Source organism: Coregonus clupeaformis, chromosome 21 (assembly GCF_020615455.1).
Source record: "Coregonus clupeaformis isolate EN_2021a chromosome 21, ASM2061545v1, whole genome shotgun sequence".
NCBI lineage: Eukaryota > Metazoa > Chordata > Actinopteri > Salmoniformes > Salmonidae > Coregonus > Coregonus clupeaformis.
Window position 1 is genome coordinate 51,744,567 of NC_059212.1, and position 16,958 is coordinate 51,761,524.

The window sequence follows — 16,958 nt, forward strand, 5'->3', positions numbered from 1 at the left end:
ACACACACACACACACACACACACACACACACACACACACACACACACACACACACACATACACACACACACACAGCATGCTTATCCATTTGAGCTGTCCTAAATCTCTAAATCAAGGAGGACGTGTGGATTTAGGTCCACAGATGTAAGTCATTATCTCCGTCTCTCCTCAGTCACTGGAAAATGTAAACACGTGAGGGTGAAATTCTCTCCCATCCATTCCAACCTATCCTCCAGTTTAACACTGTCACTCTGCTTGATACCCATGCAACCGAGACATGAGGGACACAAACAGGGACATAGGCAAATTACAGTTGGCCCAGAGCAGAGCTGCACGGCTGGCCCTTAAATGTACACGGAGAGCTAACATCAATAACATGCATGTCAATCTCTCCTGGCTCAAAGTAGAGGAGAGATTGACTGCACCACTACCTGTCTTTGAGAGAGGTATTGACATGTTGAAAGCACTGAACTGTCTGTTCAAACGACTAGCACACAGCTCAGACACCCATGCATACCCCCACAAGTCATGAGGTCTCTTCACAGTCCCCGAGGCCAGAAAAGACTATGGGAAACACACAGTACTACTTAGAGCCATGACCACATAGAACTCTATTCCATATCAAGTAACTCATGCAAGCAGTAACATCTGATTTTTTAAAAACCAGATAAAACTACACCTTACTGAACAACACAGACTGTGAAGAGACATACACAGGCACACACACACGCATACAAACACACACGCTAACACACACACACACACACACTCTACACACACGGAAATTGTAATGTTGTAATATTGTTGCATTGGGATATTATACATTTTGTATTACAGAGTAGTGGTGTAATAATGTTTTGTATGATTTATTGTTACATTGAATTTTTTTTGTGATGTAATCGTCTTAATCTTGTTTGGACCCCAGGAGGAGTAGCTGCTCCCTTGGCAGGAACTAATGGGGATCTATAAAAAATACTAATATAAATATATGTGCAGTGAAATATTCTGAATGTTGCAGATAGAAATGTAATAAATAGAGTTGACACAATTCCCTATTATACATGACAGACAATCATATCAGTTCTACACTATACATTTCTATCTGAACCCACCAGGCCCATGGTTTACCCAGGCCAGTAGTCAAAATATAAACTGCCACTGGAACAATGAGAGTGAAGAAGTATGATCAGAATAGTCTGATTGTAATGGTAAACTTTGTTTACCAGGATGGAGGATATTCAGAGGGGAGCTGTCCATAGGTGTAATGTAACTGTATCTCTCAACCATCTACCCCATATGGTATGTCTGTCAGTATCACCACTGTGACTAAAACCAACTGACCCACATGTCACAGCTTGGCTACAGATGTATCCTGGTGCGTTTGTCTCCATCCTGACCAGATTCCGTCCACCATTAGTTTCTATATGTTCTGTATGTTGTGATGCCACGAGAGGCTACCGCTTCCAGCGGGGTTGCCCAAGTAGTGCAAGGAGTCCAGGTTCAACCAAAACAAGGATTTTATTAAAGGTCTTCGGCAACTAACGAAATTATAACACAATTCTCTTCTTCCCAGAGCCCACCTTCCAGACCGTGTCTCTTCCCTTCAAAACAACTCCAGCCCATCAGCCCCTGATTGGTTTCAGCTGCGCGGGAAGATTGGCCATAGAGGGTTGGAGTTCCCGACCATACCAGCAGATGGAGCCATAGCTGTCTGGGTTTGCAGCCATCTCAGGGGGATGTAACGTCCCTCCAGGACACAGCCTCTCGTGACATCACACATCCCCTCCTCGGGACCGACGTCCCTCGTCGGGGTAAAGGCAGCGAAGAAGGCATCACGCCGGGAGAGGGCGTCCGCATTGCCGTGGTGCTTGCCAGACTGCTCTCTCTTCAACTCCTCCAACTCTAGGACCAGGGACTCAGCCTCCTGTTGTCTCTCCTTGAGTTTCTTACTGAACGCATCAGCCTTGGTTTTAGCAGAGTTTAGCTTCTGTTGAGCAGCTTTCAGTTCCTTCTCTCTCTCTGCCTCCGCATTCTTCATCTTGTTCTCCAACACCTTGTACTTCTCCTCTGCCTTCTTCTGGACCTCCTTACTACTGCGCAGGGTCTCCTCACACTCTTCGATGGTCCTGCGCAGCCTCTCCAGCTCCTCCTGTTGCTTAGGGAAGGAGCTCTGTTGGAGTTTAGCCTGGAGGATATCTAACTCTTCTGTCTTCATGTCTAACTGTTGCTTTAACAAACGATACCTCTCAGCGGTCCCCTTCAGACCAGACAGTTCTTTGTCCAGATTCTGTAGCTCCGTCTCTGTGTCGGTCTGGGCACCTGCCATCCCTATCAGAGCCCGGGCGGGAGTGAGTAACTCGGAGGATTGCACCGGAGCCTTCCCAGGATGAGTCTTGCCTCTCCGTTTCCGAGGTACTCGGGTTATCCTCTCCTGAGACTCTCTCCAGAGTGGGTAAAAGGCTGGGCAGTCTCGTCCAATTAGGGACAGGGACGGGGAGGGAATCAACCACCCCCGCCGTCGTGTGTATGGTTCCCCGTGTGCTGGTCATTGTAAGTTCAGTAATGGGGTATTCTCTGGTGTCCCCATGGACACAGGAAACTGGGAGGACTTTCCCCGGGGTCAGACACGTTGGGCCCACCAAATCCTTACGCACCAGGGTGGCCCGGCTACCAGAATCCAGTAAGGCCTCCACATCATGGTGATTCACAGTTACCGGGCAGGTGGGGGGTCGATCTGGGCCGCCATCTACGACTCCCAAGAGCGAGGCAACACGGTGTGTGGGTGCTGAGCTGGAGGACTCCACAGTGGGCATAGGTTCATCGGCTGGTTTCCCACACTGCCAGGAGATATGTCCCATCTCCCCACACCGGTAACACTGTCGAGTTTCCCCCTCCTGGTGTACTCTTCTTGGACCCGCCTGGTTTCTGGCTCCCCCTGGAGCCGGGATAAGTCCTGACGTGGCTGGGTTCGAGACCTTGGGGTCCTTTGGACGGGTCCTTCCCATTTGTGGTGGGGCCGCACTCCTGGGGTCTTTTCGGGAAGCATTCAGCATCTCCGCTGTGGCCTGGTACTTTTCCACCGCTTCCACGGTCAGATCAGCCGTGGTCAAGGCCTGTTGACTGATGAACCGTTTTGCCTCATAAGGCAGGGCGCGTAGGTAACGATCCACCACAACGGCCTCCACCACCGCCGCTGCTGTATTCCTCTGCGGATCCAGCCATTTCCTTGCGATTCGGACAAGTTCATGCATCTGCGCCCGAGGAGGTTGGTCTGGTTGGAAGGTCCAACTGTGAAAGCGCTGGGCCATACCAAATTTTGTGAGTCCATATCTGCTGAGGATCTCAGACTTCAGGGCATCATAGTCAGTAACCTGGTCAGGGCCCAGGTCCCGGACAGCATTCAGCGCTTCCCCGGTTAGGAAGGGGGCTAACAGACCAACCCACTGTTGCTTGGGCCAGGCTTCCCTAGTGGCCGTGGCCTCAAATGCATGCAGGTATGCCTCAATGTCATCGGTAGCTCCCATCTTAGATATAAAGCCACTTGCCTTTATTGGGCGGGTATTTTGGACAACCATCTGTCTCTGCAACTGCAATTCCTCTGCCTTCAGAAGGTTGGCTTTCTTTTGCTCCTCCAAGAGAGCCACGTTTGCTTGCATCTGGGCTTGCTGGCCAGCAACAAGGGCTTTCAATATGTCCTCCATTTCAGTCGGCGGGGGAGCCTACGGCCAACTTGGAAAACTGGGTGATCAAACCTTCGGTATCCTCCTCTGACATGCACTATTAACGCTTGAGCGTGCCTGTATTCTCCACCATCTGTGATGCCACGAGAGGCTACCGCTTCCAGCGGGGTTGCCCAAGTAGTGCAAGGAGTCCAGGTTCAACCAAAACAAGGATTTTATTAAAGGTCTTCGGCAACTAACGAAATTATAACACAATTCTCTTCTTCCCAGAGCCCACCTTCCAGACCGTGTCTCTTCCCTTCAAAACAACTCCAGCCCATCAGCCCCTGATTGGTTTCAGCTGCGCGGGAAGATTGGCCATAGAGGGTTGGAGTTCCCGACCATACCAGCAGATGGAGCCATAGCTGTCTGGGTTTGCAGCCATCTCAGGGGGATGTAACGTCCCTCCAGGACACAGCCTCTCGTGACATCACAATGTCTATATACAGTGAGGAAAAAAAGTATTTGATCCCCTGCTGATTTTGTACGTTTGCCCACTGACAAAGAAATGATCAGTCTATAATTTTAATGGTAGGTTTATTTGAACAGTGAAAGACAGAATAACAACAACAAAATCCAGAAAAAAGCATGTCAAAAAATGTTATAAATTGATTTGCATTTTAATGAGGGAAATAAGTATTTGACCCCCTCTCAATCAGAAAGATTTCTGGCTCCCAGGTGTCTTTTATACAGGTAATGAGCTGAGATTAGGAGCACACTCTTAAAGAGAGTGCTCCTAATCTCAGCTTGTTAACTGTATAAAAGACACCTGTCCACAGAAGCAATCAATCAATCAGATTCCAAACTCTCCACCATGGCCAAGAACAAAGAGCTCTCCAAGGATGTCAGGGACAAGATTGTAGACCTACACAAGGCTGGAATGGGCTACAAGACCATCGCCAAGCAGCTTGGTGAGAACGTGACAACAGTTGGTGCGATTATTCTCAAATGGAAGAAACACAAAATAACTGTCAATCTCCCTCGGCCTGGGGCTCCATGCAAGATCTCACCTCGTGGAGTTGCAATGATCATGAGAACGGTGAGGAATCAGCCCAGAACTACACGGGAGGATCTTGTCAATGATCTCAAGGCAGCTGGGACCATAGACACCAAGAAAACAATTGGTAACACACTACGCCGTGAAGGACTGAAATCCTGCAGCGCCCGCAAGGTCCCCCTGCTCAAGAAAACACATATACATGCCCGTCTGAAGTTTGCCAATGAACATCTGAATGATTCAGAGGAGAACTGGGTGAAAGTGTTGTGGTCAGATGAGACCAAAATCGAGCTCTTTGGCATCAACTCAACTCGCCGTGTCTGGAGGAGGAGGAATGCTGCCTATGACCCCAAGAACACCATCCCCACCGTCAAACATGGAGGTGGAAACATTATGCTTTGGGGGTGTTTTTCTGCTAAGGGGACAGGACAACTTCACCACATCAAAGGGACGATGGACAGGGTCATGTACCGTCAAATCTTGGGTGAGAACCTCCTTCCCTCAGCCAGGGCATTGAAAATGGGTCGTGGATGGGTATTCCAGCATGACAATGACCCAAAACACACGGCCAAGGCAACAAAGGAGTGGCTCAAGAAGAAGAACATTAAGGTCCTGGAGTGGCCTAGCCAGTCTCCAGACCTTAATCCCATAGAAAATCTGTGGAGGGAGCTGAAGGTTCGAGTTGCCAAACATCAGCCTCGAAACCTTAATGACTTGGAGAAGATCTGCAAAGAGGAGTGGAACAAAATCCCTCCTGAGATGTGTGCAAACCTGGTGGCTAACTACAAGAAACGTCTGACCTCTGTGATTGCCAACAAGGGTTTTGCCACCAAGTACTAAGTCATGTTTTGCAGAGGGGTCAAATACTTATTTCCCTCATTAAAATTGAAATCAATTTATAACATTTTTGACATGCATTTTTCTGGATTTTGTTGTTGTTATTCTGTCTCTCACTGTTCAAATAAACCTACCATTAAAATTATAGACTGATCATTTCTTTGTCAGTGGGCAAACGTACAAAATCAGCAGGGGATCAAATACTTCTTTCCCTCACTGTATGTCTTCATGACTGTATTTGACACTGTTTCACACTTCTGGAGTATTATCAATTATTGAAAAACTCAAACACACCAACTTCAGAAGGCCAAGGGGAAAGACCAATCATCTATGGCCATATTTCATCTGATCATCATTGCGCTCCTCTTTGAAACACAAATGGTCCCATGGCACTGACCTGCGCCACCAAGAATGTGTGATTCACAGGAAGATGGGTGGATTTGGCTGCTGAAAGAAGAGAGACGTACTCCTATCTAGAGTGGACCAAGCAGGAGAACCAAGCAGGAGAACCAAGCAGGAGAACCAAGCAGGATGTCACGGTTTCGGCCGAGGCTGCTCCTCCTCCTGGTTCGGGCAGGCTTCGGCGGTCGTCGTCCCCGGAGTACTAGCTGCCACCGATCTATGTTTCATGTTCGTTTGGTTTTGTCTGGATGTTGTACACCTGTGTCTTGTTAGTCCTCGTTAGTGTCCTATTTAGTTCTCGTTGTGTGTGCTTGTCGTTGTGTGTGATTGCGCTTCTGTTTCGTGTTTGGAGCTACATTTTCCCTCCAGTGTTTTGGAGAGGTTATTTTGCACATGTTTGTGCGCCGTTTGTTTTGTCGCCTGTGTGAGCCGTGTATTCGCCTTCGGGCTTATTGTGCTTCTGTCTTTTATATATATTGCACTAAAGCCTTTGGACTGAGCCTCTGCGTCCTGCGCATGATTCATACACCACACCCACCTTCAGCACGCCTTGACAGAATCACACACCTTAATGGAATCAGCAGGATCGGCAGTGACGCCTGTGTCGCTCGAGGAGCATCTCCGTGGGCAAGAGGGCCAGATAAGACAACTGGAGACCGCTCTACAGGAGGTAATCAACACCTTGCACTGATGGGAGGCCAGCAGGGTACCCACACCTCCACCTACCCTGCCCACCCCATCGGTCGGTCCACCAGTCCCAGGTTCGGAACCCAGGGGGATTCGGCTCTCGCTCCCGAGGGCGTATGACGGTACAGCTGCCGGATGTCAGGGGTTCCTCCTGCAGGTGGAGCTCTACCTGGCCACTGTACACCCGGTGCCCTCGGGATACGAGAGCGTTTCCGCCCTCATCTCCTGTCTCACGGGCAAGGCGTTGGAGTGGGCTAACGCCGAGTGGAGGAAGATGGACGCCAACACCATCACCTACGCCGAGTTCTCCCGCCGCTTCAAGGCCGTGTTCGACCATCCACCTGAGGGCAAAGCGGCGGGGGAGCGTCTAGTCCATTTGAGACAGGGGAAGAGGAGCGCTCAGGTGTTCGCTCTAGAGTACCGGACTCTAGCGGCGGATGCAGGGTGGAATGAACGGGCTCTCATCGACCATTTTCGATGTAGCCTACGAGAGGACGTTCAACGTGAGTTGGCCTGCAGGGATACCCATCTTACCTTCGACCAGTTGGTCGATATGTCCATCCGTCTGGACACCCTGCTGGCCACCCGTGGACGTCCCGAGGGGGAGTCCGTCCATTCCGCCCTCCGGCACCTCCGAGCCGAGCCCTATGGAGCTCGGGGGTGCCGGCGCTAGAGAACGGAGGAGGAGGAGCCCGAGGGGGCCTGTCTCCTGCACCAAGTGCGGTCGTGGAGGGCACACTGCGGCCAGGTGCTGGGGAGGGTTCTCCGGGGGAGAAGACAACAGGCCACGCACTGGGGGGCCTCCCAGGTGAGTAGACGTCCCACTTACCCAGAGCTTTCTGTTGCGCACTTTTGTATACCTGTTTGTTTTCCACAGGTTGCACCTCATTCCCAGCATAAGGCGCTAGTAGATTCAGGCGCAGCTGGGAATTTTGTTGATCGGAAGTTTTGTTTTGAGTTAGGGATCCCTCTCCTACTTGTTGACAAACCTTTTCCCGTTCATGCCTTAGATAGCCGCCCGTTGGGGTCGGGGTTGATCAGGGGAGATCACAGCGCCACTTCGGATGTGTGCGCAGGGGGGTCATGAGGAGACTATACAGCTGTATCTGATCGACTCTCCTGCGTACCCAGTGGTGCTGGGGATTCCCTGGTTAAGCACCCATAACCCTGCTATTTCGTGGCAACAGAGGGCTCTCGATGGGTGGTCTGCTCAGTGCGAGGGGCGATGTCTGGGTGTTTCCGTGGGGGCGACTTCGGTGGAAAGTCCAAACCAAGTGCCCGCACTGCACATTCCGCCTGAATATGGGGATTTAGCTCTCGTGTTTAGCAAAACTAGGGCGACGCAGTTGCCTCCTCATAGACAGGGGGATTGTGCGATTGATCTCCAGGCAGGAGCAGCGCTCCCACGGAGCCATGTGTATCCTTTGTCTCAAGAGGAGAGAAAAGCTATGGAGACTTACATAGCCGAATCTTTGAGACAGGGATACATTCGGCCCTCCACTTCTCCCGCCTCCTCAAGCTTCTTTTTTGTGAAAATGAAAGATGGAGGGTTGCGCCCGTGCATTGATTACCGTGGTCTCAATCAGATTACTGTGAAATACAGTTATCCACTCCCTCTGATTGCGACCATGACGGAGTCATTGCATGGAGCGCGGTTTTTCACAAAACTGGATCTCAGGAGCGCGTATAACTTGGTGCGCATTAGGGAGGGTGACGAATGGAAGACAGCGTTTAGTACCACGTCAGGTCATTTCGAATATCTCGTCATGCCTTATGGGTTGATGATTGCTCCATCAGTCTTCCAATCCTTCGTAGATGACATTTTCCGGGATATGCAGGGACAAGGGGTGGTCGTGTACATTGATGACATTCTGGTGTACTCGTCTACCCGAGCCGAGCATATAACCCTGGTGCGTCGTGTATTGAGGAGGCTGTTGGAGCACGACCTATATGTCAAGGCAGAGAAATGTCTGTTTTTCCAGGAGTCGGTCTCCTTTTTGGGTTATCGGTTGTCCGCGTCAGGGGTGAGAATGGAGGTGGATCGTGTGTCCGCTGTGCGTAATTGGCAAACCCCAACTACTGTAAAAGAGGTGCAGCAGTTTTTGGGCTTTGCGAATTACTACCGGAGGTTTATCCGGGGGTTTTGGACAGGTGGCAGCTCCCATCACGTCCCTTCTGAAGGGGGGTCCGGTGCGCCTGCAGTGGTCAGCCCGATGCGGACAGGGCCTTTAGGAGACTGAAGGACCTGTTTACGTCGGCTCCGGTGCTGGCGCATCCGGATCCCGCATTACCCTTTCAGGTCGAGGTAGACGCGTCTGATGCTGGTATAGGGGCCGTTCTCTCTCAACGGTCCGGCACGCCACCTAAACTCCGCCCCTGTGCTTTTTACTCAAAGAAGCTCAGCCCGGCGGAGCGTAACTATGACGTTGGGGACAGGGAGCTGTTAGCTGTAGTTCAAGCCCTTAAGGTGTGGAGGCATTGGCTTGAGGGGGCTCAACACCCTTTCCTCATTTTGACTGACCATCGGAACCTGGAGTACATCCGGGCAGCGAGGAGACTGAACCCTCGCCAGGCTCGATGGAGTATGTTTCTCACCAGGTTCGTATTTAAAATCACGTACATCCCTGGGTCCCAGAATGGTAAGGCGGATGCGCTGTCCCCGGAGGTATGACACGGAGGAGAGGTCCGTTGAGCCCACTCCCATACTACCGGAGTCTTGCCTTGTGGCACCGGTGGTGTGGGAGGTCGATGCCGAAATCGAGCGAGCGTTGCGTGCACGACCCCAGCCCTCCACAGTGTCCTGAGGGTCGGAAGTACGTTCCGCGCGAGATTCGGGATCGACTCATTTACTGGGCTCACACGTCACCCTCCTCTGGACATCCGGGTATCGGCCGGACGGTGCATTGCCTTAGCACTAAATACTGGTGGCCCACTTTGGCTAGGGATGTGAGGGTTTATGTCTCCTCCTGCTCGGTGTGTGACCAGTGTAAGGCGCCCCGACATCTGCCCAGGGGTAAGTTACAACCCCTGCCCGTTCCACAACGACCATGGTCCCACCTCTCGGTAGATTTTGTGACAGACCTTCCCCTCTCTCAGGGGAATACCACCATCCTGGTCGTTGTGGACCGGTTCTCTAAGGCCTGTCGTCTTCTCCCTATGTCGGGTCTTCCTACTGCCCTACAGACCGCTGAGGCCCTATTTACCCACGTCTTCCGGCATTACGGGGTACCCGAGGATATAGTGTCTGATCGAGGCCCCCAGTTTACCTCTCGTGTTTGGAGAGCGTTCATGGAGCGTTTGGGGGTCTCGGTTAGCCTTACCTCAGGGTACCACCCAGAGAGTAACGGGCAGGTAGAACGTGTCAACCAGGATGTGGGTAGGTTTCTGAGGTCGTATTGCCAGGACCGGCCGGAGGAGTGGGCACGGTACATTCCCTGGGCCGAGATGGCCCAGAACTCTCTCCGCCACTCCTCTACTAACCTAACCCCCTTCCAATGTGTGTTAGGTTACCAGCCGGTTCTGGCACCTTGGCAGCAGAGCCAGATCGAGGCCCCTGCGGTGGATGATTGGATGAGGCGCTCGGAAGAGACGTGGAACGCTGCCCACGTCCACCTGCAGCGGGCCGTCCTTCGTCACAAGGCGAGCGCCGATCTCGACCGCAGTGAGGGGCCGGTGTACGCACCCGGAGATCGAGTCTGGCTCTCTACCAGAAACCTACCCCTCCGCCTGCCCTGCCAGAAGCTGGGTCGGCGGTTTGTGGGGCCCTTTAAAGTCCTGAGAAGATTGAACGAGGTGTGTTATAGGTTACATCTACCTGTTGAGTATAAGAATATTAACCCCTCGTTCCATGTGTCTCTTCTCAGGCCGGTGGTAGCTGGTCCACTCCAGGACAATGAGATAAAGGAAACTCCTCCGCCCCCACTGGACATCGAGGGGGCTCCAGCGTACACCGTTCGGTCCATATTGGACTCTAGACGCCGGATGGGGGGTCTCCAGTATCTCGTGGAGTGGGAGGGGTACGGCTCGGAGGAGCGGTGCTGGGTGCCGCGGAGGGACATCCTAGACCCATCTCTCCTGTCGGAGTTCCACCGGGACCATCCCGCGCGCCCTGCTCCGCGTCCTCCTGGTCGTCCCCGAGGCCGGGGTCGGCGCACGGCTGGAGCCGCGCGTCAAGGGGGGTACTGTCACGGTTTCGGCCGAGGCTGCTCCTCCTCCTGGTTCGGGCAGGCTTCGGCGGTCGTCGTCCCCCGAGTACTAGCTGCCACCGATCTATGTTTCATGTTCGTTTGGTTTTGTCTGGATGTTGTACACCTGTGTCTTGTTAGTCCTCGTTAGTGTCCTATTTAGTTCTCGTTGTGTGTGCTTGTCGTTGTGTGTGATTGCGCTTCTGTTTCGTGTTTGGAGCTACATTTTCCCTCCAGTGTTTTGGAGAGGTTATTTTGCACATGTTTGTGCGCCATTTGTTTTGTCGCCTGTGTGCGCCGTGTATTCGCCTTCGGGCTTATTGTGCTTCTGTCTTTTATATATATTGCACTAAAGCCTTTGGACTGAGCCTCTGCGTCCTGCGCATGATTCATACACCACACCCACCTTCAGCACGCCTTGACACAGGAGAACCAAGCTGGAGAACCAAGCTGGAGAACCAAGCTGAAGAACCAAGCTGAAGAACCAAGCTGGAGAACCAATCTGTACTGGCAGATCTAGAATAATTCTGCCAACGCTCTCCTCTGCATGTCAAACGGAACATGGCAGAGTTTTCAGAACTTTTGGCAATAACAACATTTCTCCATCAGAAAATGGAGAAACAATTTGCAGGGGTTTGCTAATGATATTGTCTAACGTTCCAGAGAAAATAGGGATATTCTTACCCTCTATGTCCTGCTATTTCATGGTGATTAGCTAACAATGTTTATCCAGGGACACAAAGTCCAAAATGCAAGAGAGAGAGAACCATCTGGCTGGTCCTGGCTGTGGCATGCAGCGCTGAGATACCTGGGGCCTGTTCAGGAGAGTGCAATGTTACAGAACATTCAGATGTGTTGTGTAGAACATACAGTGCATTCGTAAAGTATTCAGATCCACATTTTATTACGTTAAATACCCCATAATGACAAAGCAAAAACAGGTTTTTAGAAATGTTTGCAAATGTATTAAAAATATATATATATAATCACATTTACATAAGTATTCAGACCCTTTACTCAGTACTTTGTTGAAGCACCTTTGGCAGCGATTACAGCATCGAGTCTTCTTGGGTATGACGCTACAAGCTTGGCACACCTGTATTTGGGGAGTTTCTCCCATTCTTCTCTGCAGATCCTCTCAAGCTCTGTCAGGTTGGATGGGGAGCGTCGCTGCACAGCTATTTTCAGGTCTCTCCAGAGATGTTAGATCGGGTTCAAGTCCGGGCTGTGGCTGGACCACTCAAGGACATTCAGAGACTTATCCCGAAGCCACTCCTGCATTGTCTTGGCTGTGTGCTTAGGGTTGTTGTCCCGTTGGAAGATTAACCTTCGCCCCAGTCTGAGGTCCCGAGCGCTTTGGAGCAGTTTTTCATCAAGGATCTCTCTGTACTTTGCTCCGTTCATCTTTCCCTCGATCCTGACTAATCTCCCAGTCCCTGCCGCTGACAAACATCCCCACAGCATGATGCTGCCACCACCATACTTCACCGTAAGGATGGTGCCAGGTTTCCTCCAGACGTGACGCTTGGCATTCAGGCCAAAGAGTTCAATCTTGGTTTCATCATAGTCTGAGTCCTTTAGGTGCCTTTTGGCAAACTCCAAGCGGGCTGTCATGTGCCTTTTACTGAGGAGTGGCTTCCGTCTGGCCACTCTACCATAAAGGCCTGATTGGTGGAGTGCTGCAGAGATGGTTGTCCTTCTGGAAGGTTCTCCCATCTCCACAGAGGATGTCTGGAGCTCTGTCAGAGGGACCCCTCCCTGACCTTGGCCCTTCTCCCCTGATTGCTCAGTTTGGCCAGCTCTAGGAAGAGTCTTGGTGGTTCCGAACTTCTTCCATTTACGATTGATTGAGGCCACTGTGTTCTTGGGGACCTTCAATGCTGCAGAAATGTGTTGGTGCCCTTCCCCAGATCAGTGCCTCGACACAATCCTGTCTCGGAGCTCTACAGACAATTAATTTGATCTCAAGGCTTGGTTTTTGCTCTGAAATGCATTGTCAACTGTGGGACCTTCTATAGACAGGTGTGTGCCTTTCCAAATCATGTCCAATCAATTGAATGTACCACAGGTGGACTCCAATCAAGTTGTAGAAACATCTCAAGGATGATCAATGGAAACAGGATGCACCTGAGCTCAATTTCGAGTCTCATAGCAAAGGGTCTGAATACTTATGTAAATAAGGTATTTCTGTTTTTTATTTTTAATACATTTGCCAAAATGTTTAAAAACCTGTTTTCGCTTTGTCATTATGGGGTATTGTGTGTAGATTGATGAGGGGGGAAAATAATGTAATCAATTTTAGAATAAGGCTGTAACGTAACAAAATGTGGAAAAAGGGAAGGGGTCTGACTACTTTCCGAATGCACTTTATATGGTTGTCTGTAAAGAACAATAGGACATCATGAGTTGACTCTATTTGTTACATTTCTATCTGCAATGTTGTGAACATTTTGTCTCACTGAATTCACCCCTGGTCCTAGCTCCTAATCTGGGGCTGTGGACTGGACTGGAGGTGTCCCATCCTACTCATCCTTCTCTTCTGGGCACTCCTGTTGAATGTCTCCAGAGTAACATTCCCTGGGGTTATTTATTCAGGAATGTTAATGTGCTTAGAATCTGCATGTATAGCCCTTAATGTGTCCCCTATCAGGCAGCCAATCAGACGTACCGTCTCTCTGGTTGGGGTCCTTCTAGTTAACCAACAACACTGATGCAAAAGGAATCCGTTGACGGTGTCATCTATCTGAATGATGGGTGCTTTAGAGGAGCATGGTCATTATAGATGTGTCTTTGTCCATAAGATCTCATCAGAAGCTCTAGAATGGATGAAAGGCTAACATTAAAGTTGTTGCAAATAGCTAATGGTATGACCATTTTGGGGTAGTATTTTGGCTTAGTGTTTTGCCTACTGCACTTGCTCTCATGTCTTGTTAGAGATTCAGGAGGACTTGGGTATTTCCTGGGCATGCTCCACTGTAAATATTTACATGTGCATGCTTCTTCTTCTTCTTCTTCTTCTTCTTCTTCTTCTTCTTCTTCTTCTTCTTATTCAGTCTCCTTTCTCCTCTCCATTATCTTGTTTGTTGAGTGTCTATCAACTGGCTCCACTGCTCTTTATGGTATTATAAAGCATAAACACCCAAAATGCAACACAATTACAAATCTGAGAGAGGTTTTCTCTACACATGCGATCCATTTAGTTTTACTATCACTTAATCTCTCTGTAGGCTCCTAACTGAAACCAGCTGTATGGTCCTGGCCTGGGCCATCTAAATAAATATGCATGAGGCAGAGCTATCTATTAACAATGATTTTCCTTTTGCTGATTTCCCACTCTTTTCACATTCTCCGTCAGTGAAAGTCGTGTACCAAACTTCCCCCGAGGAGAATTTGAGCAATAGTGTATTTTCTGACATGGATATGTTGAGACCTCAATACTTGAGCGTTTATATTTTCATCAAGAAAAGTAAACTGCCTGTTGAGTTCGTTGAGTGTTTTCTTGCGCAATTGTGCAATAAAAGTCCATAAAGCTCCCCCACCCAACCCAACTGGCTTTTGTTTGCTAGTCGAGGCCCTTCCACAAATCATGTGACCCAGGAGGATTTCCTTCCTGGCCCAGTGGCCTTGTTTGTAACACAGTGTTTTTCTGACCCCCGAATCGCCACATGCAAGAACATACGGCACGCTTTGACATCATCATCATGGACTCAACAGGACATGGACTGAAATATTTGTTCTTCTATCTATTTAAACAAACATATATTTGTGTGTTTGTGTGTGTGTGTGTCCAGTCCTTGTCTGGTCCAGTCAGGTCCTCTCCCTACTGGTGTGAGGTTGTGGTTTTATATCCACTTCTCAGAGCCCTTCAATACTTCATGCCTCAACTGGTTTGGCAGAAAACCAGGGTTACTCCCCAAATAACCCACACACCCATTTTATGATCCATAAATAATAAATCTCAGCTAATTTCACTGACAGCTGTAGTAAAACCTAATCTGCTTATAATGGTGGCCTTTCAATGACATCCACATCTAGACCACATTTCTGCTGTTTGTTTAATTTAATGATTTCCCTGAAACTGGAAGGCAGAAGCCGGAGTTGTAAAACATCAACATAACACTTTCAAAGCCACATTTTTATGGACACCCTACCTCATGTCATGCTGACCCTCAGGTCATCACACACCACCCTGAAAACATTCACCTGGAGAGACTAATATTTTACTATCCCCTGTGACATTAGTAACCTCATTTTTATATCCACTAACTCCACTCCTGACTAACCTCTCAATCTTTGAGGAAATGTTGTGTCAACGCGTTGCTGTGCAACTGCAAGTAGTGATCTTCCTTCGTTTTTTAAGGTATGTTTTCCTCATATCAAATCAGAGAGACTGCTATAAGCCAACATTGACAGTGAAGGGCAAAACATGTTTAATCTTTCAGGCTTGACATGGAATACAAATGTACAAACATTTCTATCTCTGATTGGACTGTGATTTCCTTGGTTTCCCTAGCAGGGAAGGTCATGAAGTAATACTGCCCTCTACAGACCTTTTTCATACATAACAAGTACATTTGAATCAGGTTACAGGATCTTTTATTTTATTTTCTCAAAATTGTGTGTGTGTTGTTGTTCAAGATTGAGCTGGTGCTTGGGTCTATTCTCAACCTGAGGAGTGTGGCACTGCAACAGCCGAAACCTCATCCGGCGGCCGATAATAGGGCATCCTATGTGGGGGAATGTTGATGGGTTTCAGCCTCTCCCTGGAAGATCAAATGGATTGGGATTTAACATGTGTCAGCATAGGTCTACTGGTCACAGATGATGTCGACTGTGATAGGATTTGTGAAGAGCTTACCAAAAGTCAACAAATAGGTATAAAAAGTTATCATACATTTATTTTTTATGAGAGAGATCCATAACTGTGTTACATAACATTGCCTATTTTGGTGTGTATAACTCCAATAACAGATGACTGTTCAGTGAACAGTGTTCACAAATCCATGTACAGTGCCTTCAGATACTGTTCATACCCCCTTATTCCACATTTTGTTGTGTTACAGCCTAAATTCAAAATGGATTCAATTGATTTTTCTCTCTCACCAATCTACACACAATACCCCACAATGACAAAGTGAAAACATGTTTTTAGATTGTTTTGCCAATTTATTGAAAATGAAATACAGAAATATCTCATTTACATAAGTATTCACATCCAATACATGTTAGAATCACCTTTGGCAGTGATTACAGCTGTGAGTCTTTCTGTGTGTCTCTAAGAGCTTTGCACATCTGGATTCTACAATATTTGCACATTATATATTTTTTTATTCTTCAAGCTCTGTCAATTTGGTTGTTGGTCATTGCTAGACAGCAATTTTCAAGTCCTGCCATTGATTTTCAAGCCGATTTAAGTCAAAACTGTAACTAGACCATTCAGGAACATTCAATGCCGTCTTGGTAAACAACTCCAGTGTATATTTGGACTTGTTTTTTAGGTTATTGTCCTACTGAAAGGTAAATATGTCTCCCAGTGTCTGTTGGAAAGCAGAATGAAACAGGTTTCCCTCTAGGATTTTGCATACCCATAACATGATGCAGCAACCACCATGCTTGAAAATATGAAGAATGGTACTCAGTGATGTGTTTTTTCAGGACATGAAGTTAATTTATTTGCCACATTTGCAAAAAGGATGCATGTTTTGGAATATTTTTTATTCTGTACAGGCTTCCTTATTTTCACTCTGTCATTTAGGTTAGTATTGTGGAGTAACTACAATGTTGTTGATCCATCCTCAGTTTTCTCGTATCACAGCCATTAAACTCTGTAACTGTTTTAAAGTCACCATTGGCCTCATGGTAAAATCCCTGAGTGGTTTCCTTCCTCTCTGGCAACTGAGTTAGAAAGGAACGCCTGTATCTTTGTAGTGACTGGGTGTATTGATACACCATCCAAAATGTAATAAAAAACTTCACCATGCTCAAAGGGATATTCAATGTTTTTTACCCATCTACCAATAGGTGCCCTTCTTTGCAAGGCTTTGGAAAACCTACCTGGTCTTTGTGGTTGAATCTGTGTATGAAATTCACTGCTCGGTTGAGGAACCATACAAATAATTGTATGTGTGGGG